This window comes from Monodon monoceros, unplaced genomic scaffold (genome assembly GCF_005190385.1).
Source record: "Monodon monoceros isolate NGI ecotype Baffin Bay Population unplaced genomic scaffold, NGI_Narwhal_1 Super_Scaffold_20, whole genome shotgun sequence".
In the NCBI taxonomy this organism is placed as follows: domain Eukaryota; kingdom Metazoa; phylum Chordata; class Mammalia; order Artiodactyla; family Monodontidae; genus Monodon; species Monodon monoceros.
Window position 1 is genome coordinate 48,308,529 of NW_021703777.1, and position 15,408 is coordinate 48,323,936.

General features: G+C 38.0%; 1 protein-coding gene across 15 annotated transcripts in view; it reads left to right on the top strand.

Moving 5' to 3' along the window:
* The window catches only part of LOC114902613 (cytochrome c oxidase assembly protein COX18, mitochondrial), a 168,617-nt gene that overhangs the window by 28,042 nt on the left and 125,167 nt on the right, over positions 1-15,408 (top strand). Inside the window, exon 9 of one of the 15 annotated variants that reach the window (XM_029234980.1) lies at positions 14,516-14,553. The exons of the other annotated variants lie outside the window; for them this stretch is intronic. The gene's annotated coding sequence lies outside the window, so the exon portion shown is untranslated. Of the gene's footprint in view, positions 1-14,515; positions 14,554-15,408 lie in introns of those variants that run through there. 15 annotated transcript variants of the gene reach the window in all.

Genomic DNA, 15,408 nt, shown 5'->3' on the forward strand with positions numbered 1-15,408 from the left:
TGACCATTAGAGTTTTTTCTAGGTCTTATCTTCTCATGCTACATCCTCCTCTAGGAGGTTCCTTTGGCCACAGTACCATCTATGCACTTATGTATTCAAAATCTGCACCTCCAATTCTTTGGCTCTCTAGAGCTTGAGACTAATAACGTTACCTGACTATTGGACATTTCCACGTGGCTGTCTGTAGGGAGTAAATTCAATATACCTGAAGTTCAACTCATTATCACCCTCTGACCAAACGCCTTCCTTTTTCTATATTCTCTACCGAGTTGCCCGGGTTAGAGAAATAAATATCCTGAATTCACCCTCTCCTGTAACCTTCCTTTCTTGCCTCATACTCTAAGTTATAAAATTCTTTTGCATGTGTCTGCTTCTGTAAGTCCCCATTGCTGGAACCTGTGAGCCACCATTATTTCACTTGGATTTCTACAACATCTTTCTAACTGCTCTCTACCTGCAGTCTTGTCTTTTCAGCCTATTCTTCATTCTGTAGCTATAGACCTTTCTCAAAAGGAAATAGAATCTTGCCGTTTCCTGCCTAAAATGCTTTACTAATCACTGTTTTTTAAAAATAGAATACAAAGTCTTCAACATGGTGACTCATACACTCAGCTTTAATTTATGCAGTCACTCTATTCCTGATTTTTCCCCCCAGGACTTTTCACATTCCTAGCAACACTGCTTCGCACTTCAACCATCCTGCAGTTGAAGTGTCGTTTCTTCTGGGAACTTTCCCTTGCCTCACGCATTAGTGTTGAGTGGTCCTCTTCTTTGCATCCATAGCTCTTGCCTGATTCTACATGGCCCTTATTACACTGTATTGTAACTGACTTGAATGTGTATCCTCATTAGCACATACGCAATATGAGGGCAGAAAGAGTGTCAGGTACAGGGTTTTACCCCTTAGACCTAGCACACGAACAGGCACTTGATAAATTCTGAATGAACACAATAATAACAATATTTACCACATATTTCATAGTACTTGTGTCAGACCCTGTCCTGAGTGCTTTTCATGCTTTAGCTTATTTACTCCTTGCAAGAACCTGGTAAGTTATAGGCTGTTATCATTCCCAGTTGACAAATGAAGACATTAAGGTTTAAAGAGGTTAAATCTCAGGCTCAGTGGTGCATAGTACATAGTAATAAGTAATTCAATCTGGATTTAAATCCAAGTCTCTACTGAATCCTAAAATGTGAATGCAAGGAAGGAGGGTATTGGCTGGAGAGGAGTATTAACCAGATTTGTATGGGAATAGTGGATAGGGGTACATGGATCCAAGACATTTACTTTTTAATTCTTTTACAGTAACTTAAACCAAAGCATCTGCTATAGGCTGAATGTTTGTGTCCCCCCACTTCCAAATTAACCCCCAAGATGATGTTATTTAGAGGTGGGGCCCTTGGGAGGCGATTAGGCATGAGTGTGAAGCTCCTGTAAATGAGACTAGTACCCTTAAAAAAAAAGAACCTAGAGGGCTCCTGCCCCCTTCTGCCATGTGAGGATACAGCAAGAAAATGGCCATCTATGAACCAGGGAGTGGACCTCACCAGACCTTGAATCTTCTGGCACCCTGCTTTTGGACTTCCCAGCCTTCAGAACTATGAGAAATAAATGTTCGTTGTTTAAGCCACCCAGTCTATGTATTCTATTATAGCATCCCAAATAGACTAAGACAGTATCCGAGTTGGTAAAAATGAAGATTAGAAAACAGTTACCCCAAGGCTTCTTCAGATACCCAGGAATCTACTTAAAACAAGCTGTCTGAAATGTCTTCAAATGAAGACATCTGGACATTGAAACATCTGTAATTGTGGCCTGATTTTTTAAACCGTACGTTATGCTTAGATATCAAAAATGTGTATAGAAATTTATCAATAAGAATATTCATTTCAGTGTTGTGAAATCAGAAAGAACCTTAAGTTTCTAAAAAGGCAGTTGACTCAGTTTTTTCCTATGACTGTGATGTAATACTATGTAGACATTAACGAAGATGATGGGGAAGGTAATTAATGACGTAGATATTCATGACATAATTAATGGGGGATGAGCAAATTATAGAACAATATGTATAGAGGTTCTTTCAGATGAAATTGAATCAGTAATTAAACAACAACAACAACAAAACCTCCCAACAAACAAAAGCCTAGGACCGGATGGCTTCACATGTGAATTCTACCAAACATTTAGAGAAGAGTTAACACCTCTCCTTCTCAAGCTATTCCAAAAAGTTGCAGAGGAAGGAATGGTTCTAAACTCATTCTTTGAGGCCAACATCACTCTGATACCAAAACCAGACAAAGCTATCATTAAAAGAATTACAGAATAGTGTCACTTATGAACGTAGATGCAAAACTCCTCAACAAAATGTTAGCAAGCCAAATCCAACAATACATTAAAGGGATAGTATCCCATGATCAAGTGGGACTTGTCCCAGGGATGCAAGGATGGTTTGGTATCCACAAATCAATTAATGTGATACACATTAACAAGTTAAAGAATAAAAACCATATGATCATCTCAGTAGATGCAGAAAAAGCTTTTGACGAAATTCAACATCCATTTATAAAAACTTTCCAAAAAGTGGGTATAGAGGGAACACACTTCAACATAATAAAGGCCATGTATGATAAGCCCACAGCTAACATCATACTCAATGGTGAAAAACTGAAAGCATTCCCTGTAAGATCAGGAGCAAAACAAGGATGCCCACTCTTGCCACTTTTATTCAACATAGTATTGGAAGTCTTAGCCACAGTAATCAGGGAAGAAAGAGAAATAAAAGGAATCCAAATTGGAAAGGAAGAAGTAAAACTGTCACACAGTTTGCAGATGGCATCATACTATACATAGAAAATCCTAAAGACACTACCAAAACCTTACTAGAGCTCATTAATGAATTCGGTAAAGTTGTAGGATACAGAATTAATATACAGAAATTTGATGCATTTCTATGCAGTAACAACAGACTATCAGAGAAATTAAGGAAACCATCCCATTTACAGTCACATAAAAAAGAATAAAATACCTAGGAATAAACCTACCTAAGGAGACAAAAGACCTGTACTCAGAAAACTATAAGACACTGATGAAAGGAATTGAATATGACACAAACAGATGGGAAGATATATTATGTTCTAGGATTGGAAGAATTAATATTGTTAAAATGACCATACTATCCAAGGCAATCTCCAGATTCAGTGCAATCCCTATCAAAATACCAATGACATTTTTCTCAGAACTAGAACAAATAATTTAAAAATATATATGAAAACATAAAAGACCCTGAATATCCAAAACAATCTTGAAAAAGAAGAACAGAGCTGGAGGACTCATGCCCCCTGACTTCAAACTATACCACAAGGCTACAGTAATCAAAACAGTATGGCACTGGCACAAAAACAGAAACATAGACCAATGGAACCGAATAGAGAGCCCAGAAATAAACCCATGCACTTATGGTCAATTAATCTAGGACAAAGGAGGCAAGAATATACAATGGAGAAAGACTCTTCTGTAAGTGGTATTGTGAAAACTGGACAGCTACATGTAAAAGAATGAAATTAGAGCATTTTTTCACACCATACACAAAAATAAACTCAAAATGTATTAAAGACCTAAATGTAAGATCATAAACTATAAAACTCCTAGAAGAAAACATTGGCAGGACACTCTTTGACATAACTTGTAGCAGTATTTTTTTGGATCTGTCCCCTAAGGCAAAGGAAACAAAAGCAGACATTAAAAAATGGGACCTAATTAAACTTAAAAGCTTTTGCACAGCAAAGGAAACCATTGGCAAAATGAAAAGCAACCTATGGAATGGAATGGGAGAAAATATTTGCAAATGATACGACCAACAAAGAGTTAATATCCAAACTATATAAATAACTCTTAGAACTCAATATCAGAAAAACACACAGCCCAATTTAAAAAATAGGCAGAAGACCTGAATAAACATTTTTCCAAAGAAGACATGCAGATGACCAAAAGGCACATGAAAAAATGCTCAGCATGGCTAAACATCAGAGAAATGCAAATCAAAGCCATGAGGAGACAGCACTTCACACCTGTCAGAATGGCTATCATCAGAAAGACCACAAATAACAAATGTTGGCAAGGTTGTGGAAATAAGGGAACCCTTGTACACTGTTGGTGGGAATGTAAATTGATGCAGCCACTATGGAAAACAGTAATGGAGGTTCCTCAAAAAACTAAAAATAGAACTACCATATAATCCAGCAATTCCACTCCTAGGTATATATCCTAAGAAAACAAAAATAGTCATCTGAAAAGATACATGCACCCCAATGTTTATAGCAGCATTGTTTACAATAGCCAAGATATGGAAGCAAGCTAAGTGTCCATCAACAGATGAATTGATAAAGATGTGTGTCTGTGTGTATATACACACACACACACACACATATATACATACATATACACACAATAGAATACTAAGCCATAAAAAATGAAATTTAGCCATTTGCAACAACATGGATGAACTTGGAGAGTGTTACGCTTAGTGAAATAAGTCAGAGAAAGATAAATACTGTATGTTATCACTTACATGTAAAATTTAAAAAAATAAACTAGTGAATATAACAAAACAGAAACAGACTCACAGATACAGAGAACAAACTAGTGGTTACCAGTAGGGAGAGAGAAGAGGAAAGGGGCAATGTAAGTATAGGGGATTAAGAAGTACAAACTATTATGTATGAAACAAACTACAAGGATGTATCGTACAGCACAAGGAATATAACCAACATTTTATAATAAGTATAAATGAAGTATAATCTTTAAAAATTGTGAATCACTGTGTTGTACACCTGAAACATTTAGTATTATAAATCAACTATACCTCAATAAAAAGTAAATTTAAAAAAGAAGTTAAATGCTTACACAAAGGATAAGCCACAAAATATAAACAGTGATATTTTCAAAACATTAATATTTGAGGGGCTTCTTGCTTTTTTGTGATTTTTCTGAATAATTTCTGAAGTTAAAAGGTGAAACATTTCTTTTGTCATCATAAAAAATGTAGTTACATCTTTTCAGAAACATTTATTTGGATAAAGCAAAAATTTATATAATTCTTATTAAATGAGATCTTAAGTCTTTTGAAAAATTATGATTTTAATGAATTAATATGGTAATTGAAGTGATTAATTAAAGATTAAACTTAAAATATCAGAGTGGGGCCTAATGATTAACTTACAGTGAAAATAAAAAATCTAATGTTGAGCATTTTATTCTTCAAACTTTTCTTGATCTACTTGATTGGTGTGTCTTATAGCACAGGTGAGGTAATGATGGTAGCAATGGGCAGGTGGCCTGCTGACAGTTCTGAGAAAAGTTGCAGAGGCAGTTCTGTGCTAAAGGAATCTCTTCGCCCACCCTGCAGGTTGTGTCTTAACCAGATAGCCCAACACTGCCCACTAGTGGTTTGTAGAAAAAGTATCGATGCTAATAAAGGGCAGGGGTTTTTTATAGGCTTTATTACACCTAAGAATTTCAAATTATAATGAAATATTTTTCTGCCTGTAGAGCTTTATAATTCATAAGAAGCAGCCTCTTCATTTTACAGATGAGAAAACTGAGAGGTTAAATGAATAGCTATAGATCCCAAAGCTAGATGGTGATATAGATGCTAGAAGATGGGACTCCAGTGTCTATAGCCAACATAATCTCTGCCAAGCAGAGCTGCCATCTAAGTTAGATTGCTGATATCCTAAAAGTTTGGGGTATTTGTAAAACAGTGTCCTGAGTTGTGGACTCAGTTATGCATAGGAAGCTCATAGCTCCTCATTATTTTAAACTATCAACTAACTTTGCATGGTGATTTGTGGTACCTTGGGTTTAGATTAGCCTTTGCATCTTGGGGACTCTGTGTATTCCAGTTAGACAAGATGTGCAGATGATTAAAACAGCACTCAGATGTCTTGTTATTGCTGATGAGGTAAAGCTGGCACATGAAAGATGGACTTTCTGGAAATGGACTCTTTTGGCCCTAATAGCAACGGCAACTGGAGGATCTAATATCATTTCTTGCAGACACATTTTCACTCTTAAAAGGGCATGTTATTTCTTGAGTTAAGGCTTGTGTGGAATTATTGTGGTTCCAGTTTCATAATCTCCTGATCCCCCAAAGGTAGAATTGTGGCCTTTGTGTTGTACATCTTTCTTTTGGAATAGGCAGCAAGTGAAACCACAAAATGTTAACGAATGAGATGGTGAGACAGATAAGTCAACAGTTTGACAGGATGTGTCTATTTGCACATCTCTTCATTTAGTCTTACTCATTTCCCCTGACAGCATTTAGAAATGGGAGCACTTTACTTGATTAACTAATTTGTGAGTCTGTGACTAGAGGGAGAACTCATCTGGATTTTGAACTGACTTGTATCAGTTCACAGAAATGAGAGTCAGATTTGGGATTAATGCCTCTAGGTGGTGCCTGTGACCTACATTTGGATTTGGCAACTTTGTCAGAGGCAGAGGAAAAACACTGCAGGGGAGAAGGGGCTTTTGTGGGTGAGTGTGTGTGTGTGTGTGTGTGTGTGTCCTACTTTGCAAGCTCTGTGGGGAGGCAGTGTTAAAGACCAAAAGGAGCTTGGGGACCCTATATAGTTATTCAGTTCTCATTTTGCCAGTTCCCTTTGTTTTCTCTGGTTTTAGAGAGAGAGTTCACAAAACTGATACAAATAAGAGTATGAAATTCAGGAAGAAAATCTGGAATTTTAAAATCTCATGACAAACAGCTTATGTTTTCAGGAGGAGTGATGAAATGACTCTTTCATGTGTATATTGGCGTATAATAGTTGTGTAACAAGCATATACAGAAGGCATTCTGTTAGAATTCTAATCTTTCTCTCTGATGTTTATGCACAGCCTGTTTTTTCCTCTTCTTTTGTATTTCAGCCCTGGAGTGTATAGAATATCCACTGTTTTTGGCTTGTCAAAGTTAATTTGATCACTCAAGTGTATTTTTCCAGTTGACATCCATGTATTAGTTTAGAAAGCAGAGCTGCAAGGACCTTTAGAGATCAGCAAGGAACTGAGTTTCCAGATTTTTGGTTTTCAAGATCAATAACCTTTTCAAGCAGAGACAGTCTATTCACATCCTGGGTCACATAATCTGTAATTAACAGAGCCTGGATTGAAGCCTGGGTCAACCAGTCTCCAAACTGAACTATCTTTTTGTTATTATACACTCAGAAAAAAAATTTTTTTTCAGTGGATTTTCAATGATTTCATAGACCCCAAATTTGGAGGTCAGTTTTGGGATGGCAATGTATTACTTAGTGAGGACGTTCAAGCCACCCCTAAAATCATGTCACCACTGCTTCATAGAGGGAGGAATATTTTAACACCAGATGGGTAAGAAGATTTGATCTCAGAATCAATGGCCATCTTTTATTTTAGTAACTTAATTTCATGTAAGAAATTAAATTTCTTGGGACTTCCCTGGTGGCACACTGGTTAAGAATCCACCTGCCAATGCAGGGGACACGGGTTTGAGCCCTGGTCCAGGAAGATCCCACATGCCGCAGAGCAACTAAGCCCGCGAGCCACAACTACTGAGCCCACGTGCCACAGCTACTGAAGCCTGTGTGCCTAGAGCCCATGCTCTGCAACAAGAGAAGCCACCACAATGAGAAGCCCGCGCACTGCAACAAAGAGTGACCCCTGCTCGCAGCAACTAGAGAAAGCCCGCTCTCAGGAACGAAGACCCAATGCAGCCAAAAATAAATAAAATTAAATAAATAAATTTATTTAAAAAAAGAAACTAAATTTCTTACATGATTTCTACATTGTTCATTTCGCCTAGGACAGATGAGCCCCTCTTAGTTTGTTGGTGGTCCAAGAGCTGCATTAGAGAATCACTGATCTATGACAATCTCTTCCATTTTTCAAAAGGAGAAACTGAGGCCCAAATAAATTGATATGTTTCAGGTCATATGTCCAGTGAGTAGCAGAGAACTGAGTCTTCCTTGTTACTTTCAATAGTTAGGAACATGGATAGTTTTCTCACACTCTTCTCTTTTCAGCTGTTGCTGAGTGAAGGACACACACAAAAGCAAAGAAGAAACAGTATATGGCAGGCAGAAAGTAGGTCCCATAATGAAATTTTCAATTCTGTGTCATTATGGCACTTTGATTTTCTGTCAGATCCATTTCATTTCTTTCTTTGCTTCGTTGTGTTTTGTTTTTATTTATTTCCCCCCAGCTTTTTTTTTGTTTTTTGTTGTTTTTGGCTGTGTTGAGTCTTCGTTGCCACGCACGGGCTTTCTTTAGTTGCGGTGAGTGGGGGCTACTCCTCGTTGCAGGGCGTGGGCTTCTCATTGCAATGGCTTCTCTTGTTGCGGAGCATGGGCTCTAGGTGCGTGGGCTTCAGTAGTTGAAGCGCATGGGCTCAGTAGTTGTGGCGCATGGGCTTATTTGCTCCGCAGCATGTGGGAGCTTCCCAGAACGGGGATCGAACCTGTGTTCCCTACGTTGGCAGGCAGATTCTTAACCACTGCGCCACCAGGGAAGTCCCTCGTGTATATCTTAATTATCAGATATATTCATTATTAATCAGATATATTAATTATCTGACCACAACCTGTCTGCAAGGGAGATTAGAAAGTGGTCTTCTAGTTGAGTATATGGTCTTCAAGAAAGCAAGAGAAACAAATCAGATTGGCAACTGGCAGTTTCTCTTACATATAAGAACTACGGGATGCAACTTTTATATCTGAAGTAGGCATGCAGTAAATGAGTCAAGCTCAAATTGTGTCATGATAAATAATAGCAGAAAATGAGATGGACATAGGGACGTATTCACTTGACAGTTATGTTGTAACCTGCTATTAAATCTTGCCATTGGGACTACGTAATAATGATTAAAAAACAAACTTCTTATTGCATTTGTTTTTGAAACAAATACTTGAATGTCTCCTATATGCCAGGCAATGTTTAGATGCTTGAGATATACCAGTAAACCAAGATTCTTGCCTTTGTGGAGCTTATATTCTAACAGGGGTATATAGACAATGAACAATAAATAAAATACCTTCCAGAAATCTTAGAAAAATAAGTATTTAGTGCTTGGCACCCCTGTATACTCCTTCCTCTAATGAAAAGCCATCTTTTAAACTTGTTTCCAGTTTACAAAATTTGCTCTTATTTTATTTTGACCTTTCAAATCCACATAGGTGAGATTTACAGCTTTTGTATTTCATTTTTTTAAATATTTATTTATTTTTGGCTGCACCATGTCTTAGTGTGGCACGTGGGACCTTCGTTGTGGGATGAGGGATCTTTTTTGGTATTTTTAGCTGCAGCATGTGGACTTATTAGTTGTGGCATGCGGACTCTTAATTGCAGCATGCATGCAGGATCTATTTCCCCGACCAGGGGTAGAACCTGGGCCCTCTGCATTGGGAGCATGGAGTCTTACCCACTGGACGACCAGGGAAGTCCCCAGCTTTTGTATTTTAGACCCTCTTTGGTCACCTCTGCTATTTTGGTTATGCTAGCTTAATAAAATGAACTGAATTACCTGCCAGCAAAATTGTCTGGTTCTAAAATCTTTTGTTAGAGGTAATTAGTTGATAACGTTCAATTTCTTCCAAGCTTATTGATCTTTTCATGTTTGGTATTTTTCTTGAGTTTTTGTTATATATATTTTTCCTATCAACCTTTTATTTCATTGAGATTTTGGAATTTATCAGCACAGACTTGTAGATAGTAATTATTTAATTTCAGAAAAGTCCCTATCTCTTTTTTCATTGTAAGGCCCTTCCTGTCCCTGGGACTTAAGTATGAGACCATAGGGGCAGGATTGGAAGACAGTCTCAGAGACTGACGTTGGGCTCTACTCATATGCTCTTCTTTCATCATCTGTGAACAAATGCATGATAAAAGTAGGTTACTTTATTAGTCAGAAATTAAGTTATTATAGAAAAGAAGTGGTTTGCTTGTTCTCCTGTATTTGTAGACTATGGCTCCTATCTGCTACTGTTCCACAGCTAGTTTTTGATTAGATGAATGACTTCTTTTCCAGGAAGCTCTCCAGTTCCTCCTACAAATAATACCCTAGACCAGATCCAGGTTCCCTCTTTTCAGACAATCCCAGGTATGTCTGAGTCCTAGAATGTGATCTTTCAAGCTGAGCTCTCTATGACATATATTGGAGCTCCTCAGTATGGCTCCAGATTGAAAAATTATCAGTATGCAGAAGCTGGATTGGAATCCATGTAAAGAAGAATTTTTAATAAATCTTGTCCCAAGTTAGAATGGGCTTCTTTGGATGGTTACACTCTCGTCACTGGAGGTATCGGAAAATTGATCAAATGTTCATTCAGTGAATGTTTTAGAAGGGACTCAAGCCTTTGAGGGAAGCAGTTCAACAGGATAGTAGTCTCATCCTGTCCTGAGAGTCTGTGATTGTATTCCTGGGAATCTCCCACAGTGCACAGTTAGGTGCCTTGTCACTGAGTGAACAGGGAGTCAAAATTAATAAACTAAAAGTAATGTACTACAATACTTCAGTGTTACAGGAAGCAGAGAAACAAACCTGCATGATGAAATCTGGCCCAGGCTGTTTCTTGGGTATAGAGAGCCCATAGAAACTGTAAGTAAATGCTACTGCTGATGTTAATAGTGTTAAAAAATAAAATTCACCTGAGTAATTTAAAGATCAAATTGGCTTGATTCAACAATTCATGAATTGGGCAGCATTCCACCTAGCAAAGAGAAAGGAACTCCCAGGAGCTGTACAAAATGGAAGGTTTTTAAAGACAGAAAGGGGGTGGGACAAGGAAGTCATAAACAAAAGAAAGGATTTTTTCAGGTAAGATCACCTTCCTTTGGGGGAAGAGTGGGGTCTGTCATGCAGATTACCTTACTAGTGTTGATCAGGTGATTCCAGATTGACTGCTAAAGGTCACATTCCTGGGAGAGGTTGAAACTGCAATTAAGTCTTGGTTTGCTGAAGTGGGGCTCAGCACAAGTGATCTATTTGGGACCTGTTATTTCTTTTTAAACAATACTAATCATAGTAACCATGATGATAACTGCCATCAACTGAGCACCTACATATTGATAGTCTATAGCAAGCATTTTGTCTATGATGTTTATTTATAGTTCACAAGGGCTCTGTGAAATAGACATCATTTGCCCCATTTAATGAACCGGTGCCCCATTTTTTTTTTTTTTTTTTTTTTTTTTTTTTGGTGCGCGGGCCTCTCACTGTTGTGGCCTCTCCCGTTGCGGAGCACAGGCTCCGGACGCGCAGGCTCAGCGGCCATGGCTCACGGGCCCAGCCGCTCCGCGGCATGTGGGATCTTCCCGGACCAGGGCACGAACCCGTGTCCCCTGCATCAGCAGGTGGACTCTCAACCACTGCGCCACCAGGGAAGCCCCCCATTTTTAAAGGTAAGGAAACTGGGTAAATTAGAGCATTTCAAGAGTTATGTATGCAAATCAATTGTAGGAGTGCCCCCCTATGATCATCTTAGCCCTAGAGATGGGTAGGAAGAGCATGAGGCACCTGGATTTCCAGGCCAGTCACCTTTGACCAAGTGCACCTAGCCCCAGTGTGCTGTAGAAATATTATAATTCTCTATGCCTACCATGATGTGAAAATTGGGAAGCACATCAAGTTACCTATCCAAGGTGACAAGCCTCAGATAGGGCCCAATTAGAGATCCAAACCGAGGTCTGTATGACACTAGAGCTCATTTTCTTTGCACTATACCTCACTGTCTTTGAAGATCTGAGAAGCGATGGTTCAGAAATGTCAAGTCCTTCAGATGGAAGCAGAGGGAGGCAGTAGAAGATGGCTAATTCTGTAACATGGGTTTCAGACAGAAGATGTAGATTTGAACACTTCAGCACCTCTAGGGCTGGTACATGATGTACACCAGCATGAGGTTAAGATTGAGAGCTCTGTTGTCAGCCTGCCAGGATTTAAAACCAGACTCCATCACTTACTGGCTGTTTGACTTTGGGAAAATTACTCTGCTTCTCTGTGCTTCAGGCTTTTCATTTGCAAAATAAAGAATAATTTATTGAATGATTCAACAAATATTTGCTGAGAGACTTCTATGTGTTAGGCACTGTTTTAGGGTCTGAAAATGCAGCAGTGAATAAAGTACTTGATCTTTGAGTTTATCTTACTTGGAGTTCTTCAGCTTCTTGGGTGAATAGATTAATTTTTTTCCTCAACTTTATTGAGATATAATTGAATATAACATTGTGTAATTTTAAGATGTACAATACAATGTGTTGATTTGATAAACTTATATATGACAATGTGGTCACCATGGTAGCATTAGCTAACACCTCCATTACATCACATAATTACCATTTCTTTTTTGTGGTGACAACATTTAAGATCTATTCTCTTAGCAACTTTAAAGTGTATAGTACAGTATTATATTACACTTATGGTACAATATGTATAAGTGATATCCATATATGTGACATCATGCAATATTTGTCTTTCTCTCTCTGACTTATTTCACTTAGCTAATGTCCTCAAGGACTATCTATGTGTTCACAAATGCCAGGATTTTCTTTCTCATGACTGAATAATATTTTATTGCATATATGTAAATACCATATCTTCTTTAACCATTCATCCATTGATAGACACTTAGGTTGCTTCCATAGCTTGGCTATTGTAAACAATGTTGCAGTGAACATGAGGGTTCATATATCTCTTTGGAATCTTGTTTTTATTTCCTTTGGATATACTCAGAAGAGGGATTGCTAGATCATATGGTAGTTCTTTTTTTAATTTTTTGAGGAAGCTCCATACTGTTTTCCATAGTGTCTGTGCCAATTTACATTCCTGTCAACAGTGTGTGTTTTGTTTTCTCCACATCCTCAACAATACTTGTTATCTCTTGTCCTTTTGATGATATCCATTCTAACACATGTGAGGTAATATTTTACTGTGGTTTTGATTTGCATTTCCCTGATGATTATTGATGGTGAGCATCTTTACAGGTATCTGTTAGTCATTTGTATGTGTTCTTTGGAAAAATGTCTGTTTAGTTTCTCTACTCATTTTTATTTGTTATTTATTTATTTATTTTTGGCTGTGTTGGGTCTTTGCTGTGCACGGGCTTTCTCTAGTTGCAGTGAGTGGGGGCTACTCCTCGTTGCGGCGCACGGGCTTCTCATTGTGGTGGCTTCTCTTGTTGCAGAGCACACGCTCTAGGCGCGCGGGCTTCAGTAGTTGTGTCATGTGGGCTCAGTAGTCATGGCTTGTGAGCTCTAGAGCTCAGGCTCAGTAGTTGTGGTGCACGGGCTTAGTTGCTCCGTGGCATGTGGGATCTTCCTGGGCCAGGGCTCGCAGAGTTGCATTGGCAGGCAGATTCTTAACCACTGTGCCACCAGGGAGGCCCCATCTACTCATTTTTAAATTGGATTTTTTTAATGTTATTGATTTGTATAAATTCTTTACATATTTTGGTTATTAACCCCTTATCTGATATATGGATTGCAAATATTTTCTCCTGTTTCATAGATTGCCTTTTCCTTTTGTTGATTGTTTCTTTTGCTGTGCAGAAGCTTTTTAGTGTGAAGTAGTCCCACGTGTTTATTTTTGCTCTTGTTACTTGTGTTTTTTGTGTCGTATTAAAAAAAATCATTGCAAAGAGCTATGTCAGGGAGCTTTTCCCCTATGTTTTCTTCTAGGAGTTTTACAGTTTCAGGTCTTACATTTATGTTTTTAACCCATTTTGAGTTAATTTTGGGGTTATAAGGTAGAGGTCCAATTTCTTTTTTTTTTGTTTTTATTTTGTATGTGGTTATCCAGTTTTCCCAACAACATTTATTGGAGAAACTTTTTTTTTCCATATGAGTGTTCTTTGGCTCCCTTGTCAAATATTAGTCGACTGTTAGATTAATTTTTTATATCATATTTGCTAAGTTGTTGGCCACTATTTATTCACACTTTTTTTCTGCCACTTTCTCTTTATTCTCTCCTTCTGTGACTTCCACTGTGCATACATTTGATAGCTTGGTGGTTTTCCACAGGTATCTGAGGCTCTGTTCATTTTCTTCATTCCTTTTTCTTTCTGTTTCTTGCCTAGTTAATCTCAATTGACCTGTTTTCTGATTCTTTCTTCTGCCAGTTCTGTTATGAAAAAGCAGCAGAGAGTAATGTTGGAGTGGGCACTACTTTAGCTAGAGTACATATGGAAGGCCTCTGAGGAGATGACATTTGAGTTGAGACTTGGTCATGGTTAAAGAACTGTTTCCTAAAGATGGTGGGCTGTTCTCAGACTGAATTGTAGACTCTGCTTCCATAAGTTGGAGCAGGGGATTGATCCTTCCCTGAGGATCTCCATAGATGAATGCATTTGATGGAAATTCTGTGTTCCTACTTGAGCTCTCCAGATATGCAATACAAATAAATGTTCTAGTTCTGAGGGCTTTATTTTTTTTAAATAACTCATTGCCAGTTGTTCTAAAACACCTTGCATTTGCAAAGGAACCTTTATTATTTAGACAGGCTTGAATTTTCTTCGTGGAGAACTGGGAGGACTTAATTACAGTTTCAACACACATTGGCAAGCTTGGAGCAATTCAGAAGGAAGTCAAAGAATTTTGAGAATTTAAGCCAAGGTACTTATTCCATATTAATAATGTTGTGACTTGATGTTTATTTACCCCTAAATATTCTCATAAGTATCAGGTAATTGGGCTGTATTCTATGTCCTGAAGGCCAATATTCCTGAACTTGGTGAAACCAACTGAAAAAATGAATTCCAAAAATGGAATCTCTCCATGGAAAATGTGTTGCTTCCAGCCCTTGGTATTTTCACCTAAGGCCTGTTGGCACCTGTTGTTTGGCCAGCTGAAACAAGCATGCTGTGCTACATAAAGGCAGTTTCTATGGAAACCTGAACCCAAAAGATATTGGGGCTTTGAAGATCGAGGCAACACCCTGAATTGTTTGGAGAGCCCAGTGAAAGTTTCAGAACTTTATTGTTCTCCACAGAAAACATTACAGCTAAGACTTTAAAATGTTTTCTTCTCCAGGTTCATTAGAGCTATGTGTACAAGATAGAAGTTTCTAGTTTGCTTGTGAATTTATCTGTTCTAATTATTTTACCAGCTATTTTACAACATGTATCTCTGCCATAAAGAACATTATCATCTTCCATTCTCCCTTCTTATCCTTATTTTAATAAATATGTGAAGCCGTAAGACACAAAGAATACGCTGAGCTTGTAAATTTGGAAGCAGATAATGATTCCTCCTTTTCATAACTCGTGGATAACCTATTCAGTATATCATTTTTTTCACACACCTTAAAAAATATGTACAAATGACCACATTGCCAGATGCACACACAGCTGAATTGCAGTTGTGCCTGTAAAGCTTTTTTTTTTTTCTTT